This window comes from Tyto alba, unplaced genomic scaffold (assembly GCF_018691265.1).
Source record: "Tyto alba isolate M040663 unplaced genomic scaffold, T.alba_DEE_v4.0 Super-Scaffold_9, whole genome shotgun sequence".
Taxonomy (NCBI): domain Eukaryota; kingdom Metazoa; phylum Chordata; class Aves; order Strigiformes; family Tytonidae; genus Tyto; species Tyto alba.
In genome coordinates, this window is record NW_024881330.1 from 2,040,485 (window position 1) to 2,063,971 (window position 23,487).

Consider the following 23,487-nt stretch of genomic DNA (forward strand, 5'->3'; position numbering starts at 1 on the left):
GCAGTGGATCTTGTGACTGCCACCCGTCCCTGGGTATGTTCTGCCATCCAGTACTCATCTCTCTTACTGGTTTCCTGTGGTGGTGGCTGTGGGTGTAACACTGGGGTAGGAGTGGAGGAACTGGAGAAGCAGAGAGCTTCTCCAGGGATATTTAGTCTCTTGGGGGTACTGTTAGAGTTTGCAAGAGATGCATTTTATAGAAGCATCCTTCTGAAAGAGAGATTGTTCTCCATTGCAGGAGGGATCAGTTCTCAGTGGGGTTTTACTCTGGGGTGAGCCTGCACCAGTCCCGTTGCTCCCCGATGACAATCAGCATTAAGATGGGGCTGTGGGGACGAGCAAGGTTGGGTGCATTTAACAAAGCAATGAAAATGGGTGAGTGTAGTTTAAGGTAGCTGAGACTTGCAGAGCAACTGCACATGCAGCCGCCTTTCAAAGCAGAAAAGCTTTAGGCAGCCTAAATGTTTTAGGTCTGTATAAATTGAGAACTGAAATGCACTGACAATAGTCAGGATGCATGGGGAACCCATCCATCTCACCTCCATCCATTTCTGGTTAGTTTATCCGTTCACCCATCCATACATCAAACCATTTCTAATCCATCCTCTCAGTGCTGCAGAGGAAGGTTTGACAGGCGGAGAGGGAAAGTGCCAGCTCATCACTTCTATTATTGTTGCAAATGAATTTTATGCATGTATATTTAGATACGTATATATGACCCACTGCTATTTACTAAAGAAAGACATTTAAATCCATAGGAGGTATCACTGGGGCCAAGATCTTATCAAACAGAAAAGGTAATACAGAACAGAGCAGCTCTTCAAGCCCAGAGTCCTGTTCAGCGTCTGTCCCCTTTCACGGCCACCGTGTAGTGACTTTGGAGGCATTTCCACGCAGATTCCTCATGGCAGAGGCTAAGTTTCAAAAGCATGCGTGGGCCACAACTGAGAACATGCCTCCTTGCCCCCTTTGCCCTGATGAGACCCTGATAGGACACCTGAGCCATTTAGCTCCTCTGACCAAGGCTGCCAGCTTTGCATCTCCCAGGCTGTTGCAGATGCTGCTGTAAAAGAGTTGCGGTGGTCTGGTGTCAGCCCTGTCGTTCCTGGATATGATTCCAGGGGGATGTTTTGCCAGTGAAATGCTCCCTCCCCACTTCTCCCTCTCCTTCTGCTGGGGTTGGGCGGGTTGGACTGGGTCTGTTCCTCCATGTGTCTCCCTAAGGCCCCCTTCCACCCCTGCTCATGGTTTTCCGAGCCTGGGTCCTTCTCCTAAACACAGCAGCTGTTTCCCCTCCTCGTTGTTGATTTGGTCCTGGCTTCTCCTGTCCTCCTGAATCTGGCTCTGCACACAGAGCACAGGCAGTCGGTTCATAAAAGATTAGTCTTGCAGAGGTGCTTCTCTTCCTTGCTTTGGCTAAACTGCCTTGTTGTACCTCAGTTTCCCTGTTATGGTTGATGGGTTACGTCCTTGTCCCTGCAAGAATCACAGCCTTAGTGTTGGCAGAGACTGTATCTCATCTCAGAGGTGCCTGCAAGAGTTTCCATCCCTCAGCAAGACTGACTAAACTTTAACACCTTCCCTTCTCCTCCTCCTTGCTGGTGATCAGCTGATGGACACCCATCTCCTGGCCCCAAACCAGATGGCTGCTGGTTTCCCTGTGTTGCCGGTGAGGAGACCCAGGCTGTGTCTACACTGCAAGATGTAAAACAGGCTCTGGAGTGTGAGAAGCACCCTCCCAGGGCATCCCACCCAGACAGCTGCCCCCTTGCCTGGGGACCTGGTGTTATTTGATGGCCCTGAGCCACAGTGGCGTTGAACAGGTCACGCTATCCAGCTATGCTCCCTCCCCATCCCCAACTGGGACATCCCATCCACACTGCCCGTGGGTACCACCCTGGCTGCACACCCACCCCAGGCGTTGCAGACTCTGTACTTGGGCTAACACCGTTCCAGGAACCCTCATAGCGACTCAACTGCGTGGAAGATGTTCCCAAATGATCTTTAAATCGCTGAGCCTGGAACTGCTCTGTCCCAGTGGGGCACCCAATACAGTGGTCTGCGTGATGTGGGTGGTACCCACCAGGCTCATGGGACCCGGAAACATCAAGTTTTGCAGAGGGGGAAGATGACCAAGGGGGGTTTTGCTACATGTTGGACGGCGCTCCAGCATCTGGCACAAGCTGGCAGTCACACCGTGGATGGCTTCATGGCTGGTGGGAGAAATCCTGACCAGGCTGGAAAACCAAGACTAGAACAGGGCTGTGCAAACCAACAGGCAACCTGCTCAGTGCCCGTTTGAAGCAGCAGGAAGCTGGGCATGGCCTCTCCCCCTCCGGCAGCCTGCAGTTAAATATCGACAAGGGAGGACTGTTTTTAAGGGATGGCTAATTTTATGAGCAATCATCAAGGAACGCGGGGATGCCACTATCTCATCCAATATCCTGTCTCTGAGAGCATCCCCTCCCATCTGCTTCGGAGGAAGGAGTCAGCCCCTGTAATGGACACTTATCCAATAATATGCCAATGGGGGCAGTTTCTTGCTAACCTCAAGTGGTTAGTGTTTGGCGTGTGTCCTGAAACACAACACTGACATCCCTCATAAATATTTATCCCAGCTGCTGGAGCCGCGGAGGAGATGTTTGACTATCTACAGCCTTTGTGGGAGTTTTCAGAGCACTTGTTTCAAAGAGACCCCATGCCCTGGTGTGCTCAGGGCAAAGTGCAGCTCCTGAGTCAGCTCCGATCTGCTGCCACGGAAGTCTCCGGGGAGGAAACACACCCGGGAACACGTTGGCGTGCAGTCACTGTCATCTGGATTTGCATACTAACCAGGACCACAGACCTTCAGTCACCATCCCTAATTGTCAGCACAGGGCTTAGCACTTTTTCCACCCAGGCTGGCTGCCGTGGACCTGGGTGGCATGTAGACATGGTCAGGGGCTAACAGATGCCAGGGTGGTTTCTCCAGCAGGCGCTATGGGTGATGCCACCATACCGATCTGCCGGTGGAGACAATCAAATGTCACACTCCAGAGCTCAACCTGTGTCTCTCCAGAGATCATGAAGGGTTTTCCCACCAGGACTGGGAGGCCAGGGAGCATGGGGTAGGTTTGGGCTCCAAAGACCTAATTTCCTCCCGTGTTACAGACTTTTTTGGCACAGTGTGTGAACATGCTGGGCTCCGTGGCTATGCCCTGCACTGTCCCAGGGGACCCTGCTGCGTGGTGCGGCACCCGGGCTGTGCCTTGCAACGTGCAGGGGCACCAGACAATCTTCCCACTCTCCTCTGTTGAAACTCTGGGAGAATATCGCTTTGATTTCTGCTAGTGGACAGACTCTCCTCCCCCTGTTTCACTCCTTGGGGTGCTCTAAGCCTCCTCAAAGGGACACACAATGGGGAGTCACAGCAGAGCCCCAGGGGACCCTGGGAAGCCACCAGACCTACCCGTGCCCCAAGGTTGGACCGTCTCCCCTCCTGATTTTGGACACAAGCAGTCTTATTCATGGCATGGGGGTGCAAGGGTTAAGACACCCCAGTTGCCCTTGTCCTCTTGGAGCAACGGATTAGTCTCATCACTCAATCCAGGTCCTCATCTCCTGGAGCAGCACCCAATGAAACCCTCCCTCCCCCAGCTCCTGGGGGCAACCAAGCCTGAAGCCCCTCTCCCTTCCTACCAGGGCGAACGATGTTTTTCTGCACCAAGGCAATTACCGCCTTCTAATTAAAACCAAGGCGCGTGCCATCCCTCAATGACACAGGGGTGGAGGTGGCAGGGACCAGGGAAGGCTGTTGCTGCCTGCCTTATCCCCCCTCTTTCCAGACCTCCTCCACCTCCCTCCCTGGCCTCCCCCAGGTTCCCTGTGGGACTTTGCTATGGGGCTGCTCCCCAGAAAGCCCCAGAAAGCTCAGCAAAATGGGCAGGGGGGAGGGGGAATGGGAGGAGGGACAGAAAATAGATTGATGCTAATTATTTTGCAGAAGGTGCCTCTGTGTCTGTGTGTATGTGTGTGTGTGTGCACACCAGCTCTGGGGGTCTTTGTCCCATCCTTTCCTCCCACCCCTCCCCTCCAACCCTTTAAACAGCCACTCAGATCCAGAAGCTCTTGATTGACTTTAAATGTAATTAAATTGTAAGCATGCCGAGCAGCATAATTCAGGGAGGTTTCATTGCTCATCAGAGAGCGTGAGGGAGCAGAGACAGAGGGGTGTTAATAATGTACTTTTTATTGGTGTGCAATTGGAAGAGGTTCAGGGGATTTGTGGGGAAGGAAGCATTTGGGGAGGATCCTTGGACCAGGCAGGGGGGTTGGGATCAGGGAGGGTGAATCTGGAGTTTTTTAGCTTCAATCCCAAAGGTCCTGAGAGGGATGGGGGGTGTCCCATGGTAAATCAGGTGGAGTGTCCCTGAGGCACTTATCCCATGTGAGCACCACGTCTTTGGGTCAGTCCCCAAGGGATTTAGGGACTCAGCCTGCCCTGGTGCTGTGCAAAGGAGCATCCAGCCCAGTCCTTCTCTGTGATCCATCTACCTGTCCTTGGATATTTTCCAGGTGTTTTAGGACTGTGTGTAGCTACAATGCACCAGGTCTGGTGTGGGGCAGAGGCGTTGGCTTCTCATTCTTGCTTTGCTCTGCTGTGGGTTGTGCATCTTCTCTCCGCAAGAGAGCAAGGAGGGCATTCACCTTGCACAGTCAGGCATGCCTGAACTCAGGACAAGGACTTCTGTTTTCTTGTACAGCAGCCTGTTATGCATCCTTTCTGCCTCCCATCACATGTGGGGACAACTCTGCTTTAGGCCCCCCAGGGAAGCCCTGTTTTCCTGAAGACAGACTTTCACCAAACTGGTTGATATTTCCCGAGCTGCGTGCCAGATTTGAGCTGATGCTGATTTTTGCCACTCTATTTTTTTTAGATTCCACCAGAAAACACTTTTACTGTTTCCTCTAGAGGAGAAAGTGGGCAAATATGTCCCTGGGGGAGAGATTCTTCCACCAGTTTTGTTAAGGAGTGCTTCCTATCTAAAAGCTCTTAGATACAGTCCCCACATTGAAGACATGATCCTCTCTACAGTACTACTGCTACAGAAATTTAGGAAAACTTATCACGTTATGTTGTGCGTTTGTTTCTCGTCCTCTCTTCAATCAGTGGTATGATCTCTTGCTGAGCCATCAGGTTTTCCTGTGCCTATGGGGTTTGGTGGGATAATAAGTACAATTTATACATTGGTTTAACATTGTATAGGGTTTCAGGTGGCCCCTAATCCCAGCACTGACAGCTCCATACTTGGCTCGAACCAGGGCAGCTCTGGAGAGCTTCTACATTGCGAGGAAAGACCTAGCAGGGCTCCACTTGAGGTAGTGCAAGGCAACCTGGGGGCATATCCTAGCTCTTTGCCAGAGAAACAATATGTGGAACTTAGACATCAATGATATCAAGGGATGTCCCACAGAACCAGAGTAGGCTGAAGCTGACTTCAATGTTCATAAATGTTGATGCTTTTGGAGGCTCTGCTGTCACCGCCTTGTTTGCAGATGCTGCTTGTTGCAAAGAAGGAATCAGAGGCGTGGTGGTACCCTCCTGGCTCTAACCTGTTGTACACAAGCCTGGAAGAATTTTACTAAGTTGTGCTTAAGACTGAATTTGGAGGCATTACAATCAGAGACACAGTGGGACCTGGGGAAGGTGCTGTTGGTCCGTTCTGATGTGCTCAGACATGTCTAGATGCATGTCAGCATATCAGTGGTGAGGACAAGGCATAAGTGCCCGCTATCCAGACAAATATCTGTGTAAGCTCTACACCAGGTTTTGAAAATCATGACTGTTAATTAAAATTTATACTCGGGCCTGGCCTTGAAGGTTCAGAGCCAAAAAATCTGTGTTCTTCTTTGTGCTCAGACTCTGTATTTCTGCTGGGGTTCCAGAGTCTGTCAGTTGTGTGACCTATGGAAGCTCAGAGACTTCCCTTCCATCTCACTTTTGCCATCTGCCACATCAGGCCATGACCCCTCAGTTCTTACAGTGCTTTGAGATTCACAGGTGAAAACCTGGGACAGGGTTGTGGATCAGTATTTCCTTGGGAACAAAGGCATGGCTGAAAGGTTTGGGAGTGCAGAAGAGTTTCAGAAGGGAGGAATCTCAAGTGGCATTTCTTGTGGTGGAAAATGGTTCAGGGACTGTGGTTCCAGCAGAAGGCAGACATCTTACAGTTTGTTGCATGTTCTTTGAGAGGCTGATGTTGCCTGAAAAGGGAAGCTCTGACCTCCCCTGCAGAATTCAAAGGAGAGCTGCAGGATGATGAGCCCTGGACACCACATCCTCTGTCATCTGCTGGTTTGTCCTCTTCCTAACTTCCCAGGTTTGGAGGTCTGTCTGGGCCAATGTTTGTCCTTGTGGCACCTTGCATAGTGCTTTGCTCATTGACACAGAAACACCACCTCTCCACCGCCATCTTTCTGGACATGAAAGAAAATTCTTAGAACAACCCAACTCACACATCAAAGATGCCACTTGAAGTCTCTCAAGATGCGTTTACCCTTGATGCTCTTGGTGTTCTGTTCCTGTGGCCATCCAGGAGCTTGGGGTTGCGTGGGACCACCAACAGCCCAGTTCAGCCCATGAAGCGGAGAGTGGGAGCTGTAGCTGAGAATCTACCTCTCCCAGCTCCCAGAGAGCCAGTCAACAGGGCCGGGGGAAGCAGTGCCAGGCATGGAGTGGGTCCCCATGCCTGGTTAGGCCAGGCAGAGCCCGCTGGAGCAGCTGATGGGGTGGAGGGGGTGGGGAGCGGATTAAAATTCTCGTTTCTTCACGCTGGGTGAGAATGATACAGTGGATTAGGCTGGGAGCTGCTCCTGGCTGCGGTGCTCTGCTGAATTAGCAACATGTTTGAATGAGATAAAAGGGGCAGCTTACCCCATCGCCCTCGTTCCACTAATCCCACTACAGCTGTGAAATGAATAGCAGCAGATCCGCTTTACTCCCTTCACTGACTATTTTCTACACTTGAGACCGATGCAGCTCCGTGCCGCTTTACCAAACCTGGCCCCGCAGGCGTATTCCTGCTCTGGCCAGATGCTCACTCTTCTGTGAAGGCTACCTATCTCAGGCCCTCTTGGGACAGAGGACTCTTGGCAGAGCATGAAGAACCAGAGAGTGGGACTGGTTGCCCCAGGCAGAGTCCATCTACCTCACCATGGCCTTACAAGGGTCCTTGTCACCCCAGTGTCTGGTCACCGATGTGCTGGAGGAGGGAAAAGGCAGCCCTGTTATAGCAGGTCACCTCAGCAGCGTGTAAGCGGTGAGTGTTTCTAGTGCTTCTCGCCGGGCGTCTGTTAGGCAACTAAACTGAGGATGCTCCTTGGTCCTGCAGCTGGGGCTGGCTCTGGCTGGCTTTGCTACCGCTCCACCTCTTGCAAGTGACATCTCTTGCTTGTTCGTGGACATCCCAGTCTGCGCCTGATCACAGTTCTAGGGATGTGGATAATGTCTCCCAGTGCTAGAGGTGGACCCACCAGCTTGCTAATGGGCAGACCATGGGGCATACAGCAGCCTCCAAGGGTCAAGAGTGTCCTAGTGCACTTCCTTCTCTTTCAAGCGGGTCTCATTATGGTTCAGACCGTGCTTTCACATGAGGATGTGCATGTTGCAGTGTAGACCTTGTGATAATTTAGGGCCACAATGTCCCATCTCCCTTCATGCTAAGAAAGATTTCTGGAGGAAGATGAGAGAAGGACACTGTAAATAGCCAGGTGAAAACGCTGCATGCTAGAGCTTGGAGCAAGGGGTTGCAACCAGACTCTGGGTCTGTTGAGCTGCTCCTGGCACTCAAATGGGTTATCACATTGTTATCACAGTGAGACCAGGAGTCACAACAACTGGATATTACTTCACTGGAGTGGGGGAGCTCATGGGTGTCCTACCAGTCACTTAAAGGCTGGGATCCATCCCTTCTGTTTTGAGAGTCTTCACATAGGTGTCTCCACCTGAGTAGGGTGTTTATGGTCCTGTTACAACCAGAAGTTTAGATCTGTGCCATCCACAGAGCTGAGAAAGTAGGTTGTTTCCTCAGATGTAGTTTTCTGCTTTAGGAAGAGTGGAAAACTTCTCTCAGCTCCACTAACTGTACAACTCATTCTCCATCAATGGGAAAGGGGGTCTGACACGGCGGTGTCTCCAGTGCAGACACCCTGTTTAGCCGGATGGATCCCATCAAAACACCTTTTAGCCGGATGGTTCCCATCAAAACACCTTTTATCCAGATCTCCATGACATGATGTGTGAAACACAGCTACTATAGGATTGGAGGCATCTGATTGCACAAGAGGTCTCCCAGATGTGGAAGCAAGGAAGCTGGAAAAAGTTTGGTGTGTTTTCCCCCAAATTCTGTATATGCAGATTCAGAAATAGTTCAGCTGGAAATAGCTCAAGAGAGCCCACAAGGAACCGAGATGGTATAATGCATCCCATGGACCTTCATTCTGACTCCTGCCAGGAAAAAGTTTGCTGCAGCAGGATTTGTTTATGTATTTAAATTTGTGGCCCTTAAATTATTCTCGTGGAAGTTCAGACCTCTAATCTAGTAAATGTAAACTGCTAGTTAGCAGGTTCTTTACTTATTTACTCTTCAAAAATCACTCAGAACTAACATTTGGCTATGTCTACTGTAATTAACTAGCCAGTGTTAATTAGCAGAACTTCACAGACTGCTGGAATTCCACTGCCTACATTGGTAAGGCTGAAAGGTTTGGGCCTTACTGCTAGAAAATAGTTCTGCACTCATAGAATTTCCTAGGGTAGACTTAGCTTTTGTGGCCTGGGGGCCTCAGGTGGAAAACCACTGTCTTAATGCATGAAACAAGAGATTTGACCTTTCTTGCATTATTCCTCTGCAGCAGTAACTATTCAAAATCCAGATATGCTAGCTGCAAGGCCCATGTTGTCTGCTCTGGAAGGACCCTGCTCTCTTTCCCTGCAGTGCTCTGTGTGTTTTGATCACCATTTTGAAGGGCTGAAGAGACTGTTGCAACCATAATACTGGGTGCTACAGCCCCAAACCTGCCTTAAACCTTGGGAATTCCCAGCCAGATAATTGGGCTGTGTCATGCCGACAGACTTTATTAGGGTGGTCTGAGCATCCAGGACACCTCTTGGTGATCCACAGGAGCCAGATCTCATCTACTTTTCTCCTTATTTTTATCATTCAGCAGGACACCTCATATTGTCCTGGGCATGTGTCACTCATTGTTCCAGCACAGTTGTCCCCAACCCTCTAACTCTAAAATACCAGTTCCCAGTTGTGAAGGTAAAGGTTGAGCTTTTTACAGATATCCAACACTCAGAGCCCAACAGTGCACAAAACCATCGCTTTTGCTGATCCAGAGCTGCAATTAGTTGATGCTTTTCTGCAGTTGTGGCCTGATTTCATCATGATGAGTGCAAAAGTGCTTTCATGATGAGAAACTCTGATCCCCTCATCTCCAGGTGCAGCCATCGAGGAAAAGGTCTCCTAAGAGCAAGGTTGTGTTAATGATCTGGCCCAGGTCTGGGTTTGCATGTTGGATTGGATTTGTGTCCCTTGAAGTTTGTTGGCACTGAGTTTGAAGGACCATTTGCAGAATATGATCCTGGATCCCTTGGGCCAAAGGGACAGTGGTGTCCTGAACAGAGATAACGCCTTGCCCAATAGTCCTAGTCTATTCTCCTCCTCCACTGCTTGGACAATCAGAGGAAGGTGAACATCTGCATTTGTACCTCCATCCCAAAAGGTGGGTCCTGTTTGTGTGTCAACACCCACAGTTCCCCACGGCACCCTTCTGGCCCACAGTCCCCAGTGAGGTGGCATCCTTCACATTATCAATTTCAAAGACGTCTCTATTAACAGGACAATGGAAGAATAAGCACTTTCCTTTATTCATTTACCCGCTGTCTGATAATATCATATTGATGATAATTTTCCTTTAATGGACCATTTGCAGTAATTATGATGCAGCGGGTGAGTAATTGTATCTGACGCCCAATGCCTCCTACGTAACTCTGCAAACTTAATTCACTTGATTGTCTGAGAGGGAGGGAGGGAGAGAAGGAATGAGACAGAGAGAGGACCGTGTCACGGGCCTCTCCCCCCTCCCAAATGGTCAGTAGAGCAAATTATTGCTTCTTGTGCCTCTGCAGCCCACAGAGCTCTGAAGAATGTTCTTCAGTGCCTCCTGCTCTGTAAGGCGATATGTCCCTTATCCCTTTCTTCCCTTTTCTACCAGTTACCAAATTTGCCTTCTTTGTTATATTGTCTCCTTTGCAAACTCACTTCCCCCATTTTCACCCTTTATCATGAGTTTCTACTTTGCCTGTTGGATGCTTTTTGTTGTTGACCACCATCAGGCTCTCCACTTGGATGAAGCCGACGGTGAAGATTGCCTCTCCTGCAGGCACCTTTTTGCACTCACTTTGCATTATATATCTTGTTTCTAGCAGGACCGTGGCCTATGTCCTTCATGGGAGCTGCTCTCCAGGAATCCCAGGTGGGGGGATTGCTGCATTTAATGATGTGGGTAATAGTAACACCTAGAAGAGAGGCTCTTTCATGCTCTGAACCTTGTAAAGTCAAAGGAGAAAGAGATTCTGTGCTCCTACTGCTCGTCTTCCTGACTACAGCAGCATGGGGTGGCTTCCATCAGTTATTGCTATGTTGAATTTACTCCGGTCAGTTCTGGTTTTGTGTATTCCTTTAAAAAGTGACTATTAGCCTTCCCAGACTTGGGATAGGCCCACGCACGGACTCTGCACCATTCCCTCCTCCTCTTTGGCATGGGTGCACTCTGCGGGGAGCAAAAAGCAGACCTCCAAAGTGGCTTTCAGCCCTCTCTGACTGACAGCAAGGACCATGGCTCAACGCCAGCTCTCTGTGCGTGGTCCCTCTGGTTGCTTCAGGGACTTGTGGGGCATGGGCACCCTAGTAAGGGTGGCGTGGTGCTGTGAGGGGTCTGAGCTCCCTTCCAGGCTGCATTTTGTAAGCTGAATCAGCCCTGGGAGTAGTGGGCAGTGGTACCTCTGTGATGGTTTCTGTGGTAGCCAGGGTGTTACGGCACAGCTATGCTCAGCCGTTAACACCTTTGGGTGCAGAGTGTGGAGATGCCGCAGACAGCAAGCCGCTGGGAGAGGAGAATGGCCACGGATCAGCTACCACAGGCTACAGTCTGTGATCATGAGGGTGGTGGGATTGTGGACCGGACTCGTGTTACCTCACTGACGTATTTTCCTCCCCTGCCCATAGCTGGTCTGGATGCGGTGCTGCTTCAAGAGGTGCTCTAGGAATCCACCCATGATTGCCTTCCCAATTTTCCTGCTTCATACACAGGATAATATTTGGAGCTGGTGAGGTGGAGTGACTTTTTCAGATGAGAAGTGGTTGAAGAGATGGTGTGGGTGAAATGCTGTCATTAAAAACCATAAAACAAATGAAATCTCTTCCCTTTTAATGTCCCAGGCTGCCCGAGTCTCTCCAGTTTCTAGGCAGTCAGTAGCACTTCTGTTGAACACTTTGGGTAGGGCAGGAGGATGGGCTTGGAGGGAAAAGCTGCTCATACCAAGGTGCTGGGTAGATGTGGCTGGGGAGAAGTCCTTGACTCCTGTTATTCTCCTGCCCACACCTTGCCACGCAAACCATCCAGCAGATAAATCCTGAGTGTGCTGCACTTGACAACGAGACAGCCCAGTCTTGGCCAGATGATGGCCCTTCCCTCTGGGTCCTTCTCTGCAGGCAAGAGGGACCTCAAGGGATGAACCTTTGAAAGGCTCCATGTTCAGAGCATCTCTGAAAAAAAAAAAAAATGTTCCCCTGCCGTTGTCCTGTCTTAAAGTCCATGGCAAAGCTTTCTCTGTGGCTGAATTCAATGCCAGAATGAGGAGCTGTGCTCGAGCGAAAAATAAGCCATAGCATGATCTGATTATCTGTGAGTAAGGTGCAGCCAGCAATCCTTGCTTGGGAGAAGGGAACTGGGAAACAGTCCATCCCAGATTTGAAGCTGTTGGCCCAAGTCTCTTTGGAATTGGTGCCCGAGCCAGCACCATGTGAGTATAAGGGACTGGAGGGGGGTTGAAGCTGATCAGCTGAAGCTGGGGATGGACTGAAGTCGTGGGGGGATGAACATGGCTGCTGGTGTGCAGTGCCCTTGGTAGCGATGCAACCAGCCTGGCCAAATCGGTGGGTTCATCCAGTGGGAGATGGGGCTGCAGGGAGAGCAGCAGAAACCCAGAAGGGAAATTTGGAGAGGCAGATATTCTGGGTCTGTTCTTAAAGCAGGGCAGATATAAAAACATCAGTATTCTTGAAATTGGATTGGAATGGAAATGAATATTTCTTTATGTACTTCAGCAGATTGACTATTTGGAAAAAATTGTCTTTGGTCAATTGAGATGTTTGGTTGTGAGCAGGCTGCAATATTTTGTTTCAATTAGGAACACTCCAAGTTGGCTGTAAGTTTTGCCTTTTTTTCAAAATGAATTTGAATAGTTGTTCCCAGCTGCAAAATGAAAATGTCTCTTTTAATGCATTTCATTCTATTTTTAATTTCTTGGAATTAAGAAGGGAACTTAAGCACCAAAAATTCAGTGAAATTGAAATGTATCTGAGAAATGCTTCAATATCATTAAAACTCCATTTTTTGGCTATAAGAGATTTTCAGTAAGAAAACTTCTCCCCAAGCTCTGCTCTCTGGGAGATTAGTGAGTGATAAACTCTATAGCTACGTGTAGTCCAACTGGTGTCTTTGTACCATTTGAAGCAGAGATCTGGGGAGAAGAGCAATCCTCTTCCTATCTCCTGATTTGTGTCTCATCCTCACTGAGGGATTACCTCTGAGTTCAGCATTTTCTCCTGGGCTTCATTTCTGCAAATTAGCTGTTAAGAGAAATGAAGGTCTTAGATTTTCTCATGTGAGTGTCTCTGTCTATCAACCCATCCATCTCCCTCCATTTCACAGAGCTAAAGCAGTTCTCTGTTTGGTCCAGATTTCCTTACCCATGGGAAATCATTCATGAGAAAATGAAATGTGTTGCTCTTGGGCCCATGTAGTTGAGTTTTGCATCTGTTTTCTGGGGATGGAACCAGGGATTCTGAGACATGTTGTGAGGTATTCATGGTTCAGACAGCTCCTGGAACTACTGAGCGCAGGTTAGCCTGAGCAAATGTCCTCTCCATCTGGGACAAGCATTTACAACGCTGCTTCTGCCAAGCCTGGATAGCTTGAGGTGGCCTCAACTCTTCACAGCGAGCTGTGATAAGCGTAGCCATCATGTGAATTCTGGTTGGGACACTACATGGAAGCCACGCTGGAGGTTGTATGTGTCAAACACTTTGCTAATTTAGTAGCCCAGAGGAGGGTTGCACTCTCATGTCAAGTGCTTGCTTTCCTCATGCTTGAGACCACGCTGTAGCAAAGTGTGTTAGAGGAGATGGAGTTAGAGAGCAGCTTAGGAAGGTCACATCTAGGGAAAGGCATGGAGTTTCTCTCTGGCAGAGCACAGGACAGGTTCTCGTGCACCTGGATGTGATGCTACTCGAGGGTGTGGATCTATGGATCTACCTCTGGATGCAGTCCTACCTGGACGCTGTGCTAAATTCCTGCCTGCATGAGATGTTGTTGTGGGAAGAACAGTCCGGGTGTGTGAGGTGTCAGCCCTGGGGCCAGGCTGTCCCAAACCCCAGGGGTCAACACCAGTTGGAGACCACGAGCCAGGCAAACATAAAGTCAGTGCAGCCCACGTATGTAGAGCCTATGCATACACATCTCACAGGAGAGGCAGCAGCTGACATTTGTTTCTAAGAAACAGAGATCTAAAGCTTCCCTACCCCATGCACAGAATATGTCCAGTCCTTCCCAAATCACAGTCCTTGCTCTGTGGGAACTGGTGATGTTTTATGAGAATTAACAGGAAACCTGTTCATTAGCCCAGGAATGTAATAGTAATTTAGACTGGTGTCAGGTGCCAATTATTTTTTTTCTTTGCCCTCAGTGATCTTGATAGCAGAATAAGGTAGACCTGGACCCCGTGTATTGCTGAGGCTCCATTCAGAACTGGGCATGCACTGTATTCGAATAGGCTTTCTTTAAGACTAATGGCTATTCCTCCTCTTCTCCATTACTCCTTATAACTGAAATATTCCCCTTCAATCATTCACTAGGACGAAGACCTCCCTCTCTCTAAAGTGTTGGTCCCCTTGTTGTTCCCGATAGGACTGAAGCTGGCCCTGTCCTTAGACTGGAGTCATTTTGAGAAAATTATGTGTGCCTATTATTTTTTCTGAATGGGACCAGGCCATTCACAACATAAGGGATCACCACCTTCTCTCATGGGACTGTGGCACCAGTCCTAAAACACAGTTAAAGTTGGCAGTGCATATCAGTAATTATGGCAAAATAAATTACAGGGATATTAGAATTATCCTGGAGCCAAGGGCTATAAACCTAGACATGCAGAGTTAATGTTAAACTTAAAAGAAATCCAATATGTTAAGGTGTAAAGTTTCCCAGTATCCAAAGAGCCTTAACTCTGCCTTTGACCAGACTCCTAGACTTCCAATCACATTTCAAGTCATTGAAAATTGATATAGAATCTATATTTGTTTTTTGAGGATGAATATGAATATTTCCCCCCCTATATTCTTTCACACAGGAAAGCCTTTTAAAAATAACTAAGTTTATTTTCTTCTCTGATTCCTAAGTTTCTGATGAGGGACAAGTATGTTTCTACAGGACAGGAAAATGTTTATGTCAAATAAAGTCAAAAAAATGTATGAAGAAATTTAAAATAATAATACCTCCTCCTTCATCAAATCAAATATAATCAAGTATTTTAAACTTCTGCACAATTTAGGAGGAAAAACTAGCTGGGGGGAAACTGTGCAGCAGGTACAATCTTTTGGGAAACTCTCTTCAGATATGGCTGATTCATTGTCCTGTGGAAAGTTTCCACTTTGCATGTGCCAAGCTAAGAGATCTGGATGATGAACATCTCCTGGTGAACCTGGGAAGGAAATGGGAATGGGAGGGAAAGGACTAAGAGTGACTGGGGACAGCTTTGTACTGTGGTGAGATACTCAGGTGTGACCTGGGATGGACAACATCCCTAATGATGAATAAACTAAAGCTGACCCCCTTCCTTGGTCCTGAGGGCAACCCATATCTCTGTGGCTGAACTTCTTGTCTCCTGGAGCAGGATGGTCCCATCCAAACTGCCATGAAAATGGCATTTTGGTGTGTCTTTTCCAGCTGGGAAGGAACACTTCTGTGAAAACTTCAATCTGCAGAGTTTGAGGATGATGGAAAAAGTCCACAACTGTAGGCTGCTCCCACCTTTTTGGCCACTGTAACCAGGAGATATTGGGAGAACAAAGCTGTGATGGAAATGCCAAGAGCCGAATCTGATTTCCCAGTGAATCTCTTCTTTTTCCTTCCCCTCACTGAGGAATAATCTTTCTCTTTTTTTTTTTTTTTTGTTTTGTTTTGTTTTGTTTTTGTTTTGTTTTGTTTTGTTTTTTTGTTTTTTTTTTTTTTTTTTTTTTTTTTGGTTTGGTTTTGGTTTGCTTTGCTTTGTTTTGTTTTGTTTTGTTTTTCATGGGGATTATCCCTTGACTTGATGATGTGCATATCACTCAGCTTAGGTGTGTTCCAGCTCTCCCTGTTCTGACCATTTCACTGATTTCTTTCCACAGAAGAGCCTTGAATCAGGAAACTGACTCCGGGCTAATACTGGTGGAGAAAATACATTTCTGAATTCAAAGAGAAGGGCCTTATTCTCCCTGTTTCTTGATTCTGAGGAAAAGAAAATCCAAGAAGAACCCACTCTCTGTCTTTGATACTGTAATGTATATGCTCCTTTTCCAAGGGGCCAGCTGTGGTTCTTTCACCCCTCGTCCACATCTACAGGGATTCTCAAAACTCTTCACCTCAATAAAAGTACTTTTGTTGTCTTGGTGCCAGTCAAGACTTGCAGCAGGTCAGTGTTTTTGGTGGTGAAGCGCACAGCCTTTGGGGATGCTGGCAGATCCCACATTCTGCACGAAGTCTTGATGGCAACATCAGCCTTTCTGCTGGGCTTATCCTTGGCTGGTGAACTGGGGAAGAGTAACCACAGATGACTGACATGACCTGGAGGCTGCCATAGACCCTTTCTGGGGAAAACATCAAGGCTGACTGAGAAGTGCAAGGTTGTGCTTGCAAGCCAGGTTTTTAGGTCAGGAACTACCTTTAAAAACCCACAGAGCCCATCATCTGCATTGGAATTAAACCTGCAATGAAGAGTTCATTCCTACGTCTGCCTGAATTGTCTGTGATCACTCTTGAAGCAACAGGCAGTATCAAAAAAAAAAAGGCAGAATAGTAGTTTTGCTGCTTAGCTGAGTTGGGGAGAAAAGGGGAGGTTTAGCAGCATTACTGAAGGACCCTGAACCACCCCCAATATTTTGTGCTCATGTTGACTTGAATTCCTTAGTTCACGCTGCCCATCAATCCTATTTACCCTTACAACAAAAGCCTTTTGCATGTCACCTTCCATCTTCTTGCATGGGATGCTCTCAAGACAGATGGGATGGACCAAAACCTGGGCCCCATCCCCTTTCTGGTCCATGCACTCCTGTGCATGCTGTGATGATCAGCAGTGCTGGGCACTCCTGCTAGAAGATGAGCAGGGTGGAGGGGCAGTAAAGATCAGCCTGGCTTGCTCCAGCGCAGCTCTGCAGATGCACCCTTGTTGGGTTAGGTCAGCCCTTTGACTATGTATGTGACTCCCACTGGGACACTGGCAGGTCAATGCCATCTATTCAGAAAGAGTGACAGATATTTTGCGGGGGAAAATGGCTGTTGCCTTCCCAAAAGAGGTTTGTATATGGGCAAGTCTTATTCTTCTGTGCTATAGGAGCAGTAAAGTCTCTGGGCTTCTCCTTTATCTTTGGCAAAGAGCAGGGTCATGACCAAGAGAAAGAAGCAGCCAAACCAAACCCACTGTCCTGCATCTTATTTGAGACCCTCGTGTAGCTTGGCTGCCTCTCCCTTCCCACTCTGCCAATATCTTTCCATTTATGCAGTGGCTCTTAATGAGAATGAAGCAACTAATTTGGCCATCCTCGATGTCTTTATAACCCAAGCCCACAGCTACGACAAGCCAATAGCACTGAGCTAGTTCTACTGATTATTTTAATCTCATCATATGTCTTTTCTGGTCAATAAACTCCCTCTCAAATCAAATTGTTACTGAACATAACCTGACGCTAATGTCCATTGGACTCTGGGCTATAGCGAATAATGTAGTTTGTCATAATTAAGTGTACTGCCTAATTAATTGAGTGGTCAGGATGCTAATTAGCCAGGTTTATTGAGACTGGAGGAGTATGAAGGGCAATACTGCAGCTCATCAAAAGCACTGGGACTAGAAATAAAGTACGTCTCCCTTCCCTCTCCCCTGACAGCCAGAAAAAATCCGTGGCTATGTAGATTTATGGACTCTGAGCAACACCCAGAGATGGGGATGAACAGGGTCGTGCTGGTCTTGCTGAGTTCTTTTCGCCGTGGCTAAGGTTCCTTAGCCTTTGCTCCCATTTTTCACCCATTCCTCTAGCTCGTCCATCACTGCAGCCTAACTCGGCTGTCTCCTCAGTCCTCATCTGACGCTGCCTGCCGCATTCCCTGCTCTGTCTAGGGACAGCAGGGCTGCCATATTTCCCTTCTGGACTGCCAATTGATATATGGGACATGTGATGGGTCATACTTATGCAATAAGTTTCCTGAGAGTGGCAGTTTATCGGCTTTTCCTGCCCAACTTCTTTTTCAGTCCTCTGGTGACGGGGTGTCTAATTCCCAATGCTCAAATCCTCATTTTTAGAAAGCATTCGCCTAACCCGAAGCCTCCTGCCATGGTTTAAGCCTAAGGACTTATTGGTCTATCCTCATGACCCACGAAGAAAAGATTTTTACCTTTCTGTTTTTAGGAGTCTTTCATAAGGCATCAAGAAAAGAATAGAGATTGTGCAGCTGAAGGAGGGTCTTCAGCTGAGATCTGGACTCTAGTCCTGGCTCTCTGGATGGTGTTAGGGAAGCTGGATTTAGGGAAGTTGGGTGTTGTATCTCAGTTCCTCAACCAGCTAATGTCCAAGAGATCCTTCAGGACCTCTCAAGTTAGTTTATATGTGCATTATAGTGGCAGGATTGGGAAAAGAGGCATGGCACCTAGGAAATTAAGGAATATTTAATCTGGATTTGCAATTCCATTTTTGCAACATGAGGATCTGAACATGCCCAGGGGAATTCAAGTGTTGGACACAACAAAGCAGACCCAAACCAAGCCCAGTATCTGGGTAGGGAGAGATGAGTCTTTATTTCAACTTTGCTTCTGTTTGGATGTCTTGGAGACCAGGGAGCTACCAGTGGACCTGGTGCCTGTGGAGAGCAAATGTGGGCTGTTTGAACAGGAGGTGGTAATTTAGAAATAATCTTAGTGCCCTATGTCATTGAGGATGCAGTGTGCCTCAGGATTAGAGCCTCCCACATGATGGAGATGGAGTCTGGCATTCCCTTGGGAGGACTGCTCAGATATTTCCCCAAATTTCTCAGCTCAAGATCAGGAGGGATGTACAGTAAAAAGGCCCTCATCCCCTATCCCTCCTCCCATCCCTTGTGTGCTTACAGACACCGAACATGCACAATCTAAAAAATGTTTTATATCACATTTCTACGCAAGCTGTTGACACTCTCCCTATTTTGACCAGAATTAATTGTGTCGCTAAAAAAATTGCATCCACCCCAATGGCTATAAACAGTGCCTTGATGTTGTGGGCAGCATCCACCAGCTCTGCCCTCCAGTATTTATTTTACTGCCTGAATTTCATAAATGCTGTAGCAGTTTCCCCTCTCTCCTAAATTCACTTCAGGCAGCCAAAGCTTTTGACCTTGCAACTGCCTATTGCTTTCAATGGTCTGTGGCCAGATAGCTTGTTTTCCTTCCGATTGCTTTCGGTTTCAAACAAATAGTGCCACTGTGGGTAAAGCTCAGACCACATTCCAATATCTCACCACATAATTGCGCTGAATTTGACCACAAGCTAATAAGTAAAACTGCTCTGCAGTCAGGTACTCAAATTCTGCTCGTTTACATCTGTGAAACAACCCAATGATCAGCTGCATTTTGTAGCCTTGGCAAAAGGGTCCTCCTGTGCCAGGGCCTCTAAAACCCTAAAGGACAAGGTGGTTTCTGCAGCAGAGTCTGCCTCCCCCACGGGGAGAGCAAGCAGCGTCAAAAACCCTGCAAACAAACTTTCTGTGCATGCCTCATTTCTAGCTGTTTCTCGTCTGAGAATCTCCAGGTAGAGATGCCTGTGCAAGGCTGAGCCTTTCAACATGCGATTATCCATAATTTGCAGAATATTCCTTGAAAAAAAAAGGAATCGCATTCTGAATAGTCAAAATTCTCACTTTTCAGTAAGAAATTTGTCTTGATGTCCCTGAAAACAGAGAGATCAGAGCAACCCACAACTTTGGTGATCTGTAACCCGCTCATTGCAGGGAGCTGGGATGATTTCTTCGGGGAAGGCTTGTGCTGCACTTGCTCTATTTCATATAATCTTTCCCCAAATATCCACAACTAACACTTTTGAGGAGGAAACATAAAATCAGATTTGTGTATTCTGCCAATATAGTCATCCAACCTTGCTATTTAATCAGAATCAGAAAAAGCATGTTCTTAATAATTTCATTGCAACAGAAAATTCTCTTCAGTAATTAACAAATGAAGATTTGTAGATCAAAAATACTTAGGTAAATCTTGATCTTTATCAGTACGAATGCAAACCAAAAATTGAGGAAGAATTAATTGTGTAAACTAGTAGTTAGAAAGTTTTTCTGTTAATGTTCCTTCTTGATAATAGGTTAGGCAAAGTGAGGATGTAAATCCTGGTCTCAGACATATTTATGATATTTGCTGTTTGGGTCTAATGATGACAAAACTTGGCCAAATGATTCTGAGACAGGTTTGTGGAATAAAAGGCTCTGTCTGAAAACCATCTGAATGTGTGTCCTCTTCTAGTTTTCCCTTGTTAAAAAAAAACAAACAAACAAACAAAAACAAAACAGCATTAAACATCTAAAAGAAATATCAAATTTTTATATAATTTGCATTAAGTGAACAGAGCTTGTTGAACATGTTCAGATGGGAGATTTCAGTTGGGAGAGGCCAACTCAACAGAAATTGGGAGAAAACAGCTTTTGGAAGGACACATAGATTTCATCCCTGTATTTGTATGGCACTGGGGTGGCATTTCAATCAAGTCAGAGAGGTTCTTTATGATTTTATGATTTACAGTACATTTCAATGTGCAGAAAAATCAAAGCATAGATGGATTAAGAAATATTTTAAGATTGTTCCTTTCATAAAAATTCTTATGTATATATATGTATACACATGCACACACATACAATTATAAATACATACATGTGTGCCTATGCATATCTCTTATTTTTATAAATAAATACATATATCTTGATTTGGGGTGAAGCAGGATAGGGAATTTGAAACTGTGACCCAATCTAATACTGGCAGTATCGCTCCATATATTTTCCGTCATAGATTTAGTAAAACAGCTTATTCCCTGTCAATTTCCTGATGTGGTACATTTTTGGATTTTCTTTTATTTGCTCTGCAATGGGGACTAACACTCATCTCCTGACAAATAGGTTATACCTGTATGCAGAAGGCTGTTAGAAGCACAATTCTGTTACTGTCTTAAAACTGAAATATCCTCTTCCTGCAATCCTATAGGCTGCTTTAATTGTCAAAAATCAAATTCCAGCTTTATATGCATATGACTATGTATATGATAATGTGAAAATTCTTTCCCCTTCTCCCCAGATTCATGCCTTTTTTTTTTTTTTTTTTTTTTTTTTTTGGTATAAGTAATAAGACTGAATCTGGCAGGAGATTTCTGATGTCCTTCAGTTTCCATGTCAGCTGGTGGGATTAGGTCTTGGTCCCAAGTCCCTGGTCCATTTGGGGGATAACTTGGCCATCTGATAGATGCTTTTTCTCCTGGACAAACATATGATCAACAGCTGATGGCAATGCCTCTCCCCACCCCGGGCATCTCCTCTGGATGGCTCAGTTTAAAAATAAATCCCAGGACGGCCAGGGGATCCTGGGGTGGAGGGAGGATGATATGAAGTCCTCAAGAGACATGTCGAGGAAGGAATAACTATCGCCACGTTCCTCCCTGGTGAGATGGGGACAACTACCCGCCTCGTTTACAAAGGCATTTTTTTGGGAACATAGCTGAAGTTCCCTGCATGCACTGGCTGATGGAGAAGAATGTCCCCGAGGAATTTCCTTCCGTCCCTGCCAGCATCCGGGCTGGGGTCTTGACCTGTCCCTCCCCATGCAGGGGGACATTTCTTGAGCATCGTGCTTCACCTCTTCTGCTGCTGCCGAGCACCCCCAGCCAAAATACATTAAACGGCTGCGCGGGACCTGCCATCTCTCTCGAATTCATCTTCCCTCGAATCGCTGTATTACAACCAAACAGGATTTGTTCCACTACAATTTGTCAAGATTGGACAAGGCCTCAAAGTTGGCGGAGACATATATTAAAGGTTTCTCAGGGATTGGAGCAAGAGAGGCAATTACCTTCCTGGGCTCAGAAACGAGGGAGCGCAGCTCCCATCCCTGTTGCATAGTGCAGGAGGGCTGAGGGGGGTTTCTCTTCCTTTGCTGCCAATAAATGAAAATAAGATAAAGACCCTCTCCTTCCTCCCCAAACAGCCATGTGCTGTGAGTGGAAATGTAAAACGATGGCAAGCTGGCTTGTTGGGGAAGACAGCTGCCTGCGTTTTGGCATCGTGGCCACCTGCATCCAGCCGTAGTGGCTGTCCCTGGCTGCAGTGCTGCCTGTGGCCAGACCCCAGGACCTGCCCCGACCTGAAGGATCTGTCCCCAAAAGGGACCACCAACGTTTGCCATCCTCCTTCTCCAGCTGTCCCTGGTTCCCCCATGGTGCTTAGGAGGGCTGGGGACCTCGCAGGGTGACGGAGTGGGGAGATGGGGATGCAACGGGGATGGGTGTGCCACACATGCCACCCCAGCACAATGGGATGGTTGGTTGCAACCACCAACCCCCTTCAGCTTTTCATTTCAGGGAAGAGGGTTGGATCACGGGGAGAGAGATGCCTGCCCACATGGAGCCTGGGGAAAAGGTGGAAGCAGCAAACAGTCATCATGAGGGTATCAGATGGGGGTACTTCTGCGAAGGTGGGAGAAATGAGATCACAGCTCTGGAGGGATGCTAGCCCACCCAGGATAGGGAGATGGCATTCCATGTCAGCCAAACCACTCTGTTCCAGTTGATGTAAATAGTGTAACATCTTTGGGGGGAACTGTGCTGCTTAGAGCTCACCTCCCTCCCCATTATTTGCCCCCCAAAGTATTTTCCAGGGCTCTCTCCCACCCTGGGAGGAGCAGGGAGCAGGGGAATGCTACTGCAGGAAAAAATATTGTCCCTGAGGGTGGTTATCTTTGGAAATATCTCCTCTGCACAGTCAGGTGTGTGTTCGCAGGGCTGGCTCATGTTAGCCTTCATTTTGGATAATCTGGAATAACTCCAGTGAAATCACCGAGGACTGCAGCGGAGTAGACCCAGCATAAGTTGAAACAGAATTTAACCCTTGGCACATGCCCACGGATTTATCTGAAGGCCCTTTGTAGGCAAAAGATTTTATTACACTGGCTTAAGTGGGCTTTGGATGGAGCCTCTAGAAAATGCAGTGGAGGGTTGCTAGAAACCTACCTAACTAATTAATCAAATAAATCACTCACATTCACATTCAGTCATCTGAAATGGTGGTGGCACAGTTTTAAGTACTGCTCCAGGATTCTTGGCTTTGTATCTTCTGGATTATTATTATTTAATTATATTGAAGCTGCATTTGGAAGCTGGTAGGCACCAGTTACCAGGTGAGAGCTCCCTGCTTTATTATGAATTGTGGAAAGATTTGATCTCTCTGTTCTGATGATGAATTTTCACTGATGATATTAAGCTTATTTCAAATTATTTAAAAAAAAATAAAGAAAGTGTTTTCTATTTTGAGCTGAAAGGGAAGCAAAGAAGTAACTCCCTACTGAGAGTAATTCTTATCGTTTCAAGATATGATGACAGATGAAAAGGAACTTCAGAGATGATATAAAATGAGATTCCTAGCTTTGCAGGGGAAAAAGGGCCAATATTTTGTGGGAATTTTCATGGCAAATACATTCATTTATTTTTGTTGACAAAACATTGATTTGAAATGCTTTGATTGCCCTGCTCACATTTGACAATAATTGTATATCTTGTGGTGTTAATTTCTTATGGATTGTCAAAGAGAACTGAAAGCCAAACACATCACAAGTACAACAGGGAGAAGGATGGTTTTAACTTTCTCTTTCATTTTGTTTATTAGCACAGAATATTTCCCTAC

The 23,487-nt window shown here is 46.9% G+C and overlaps 1 long non-coding RNA gene across 1 annotated transcript; it reads left to right on the forward strand.

The window, feature by feature from the left end:
• Positions 1 to 6,846: 6,846 nt before the first annotated feature.
• LOC122152635 lies at positions 6,847 to 20,104 on the forward strand. Its single transcript, XR_006164701.1, has 3 exons — positions 6,847 to 7,298; positions 10,469 to 10,518; positions 15,711 to 20,104. It is a non-coding gene; the product is annotated as an uncharacterized LOC122152635 (long non-coding RNA).
• Positions 20,105 to 23,487: the final 3,383 nt, after the last annotated feature.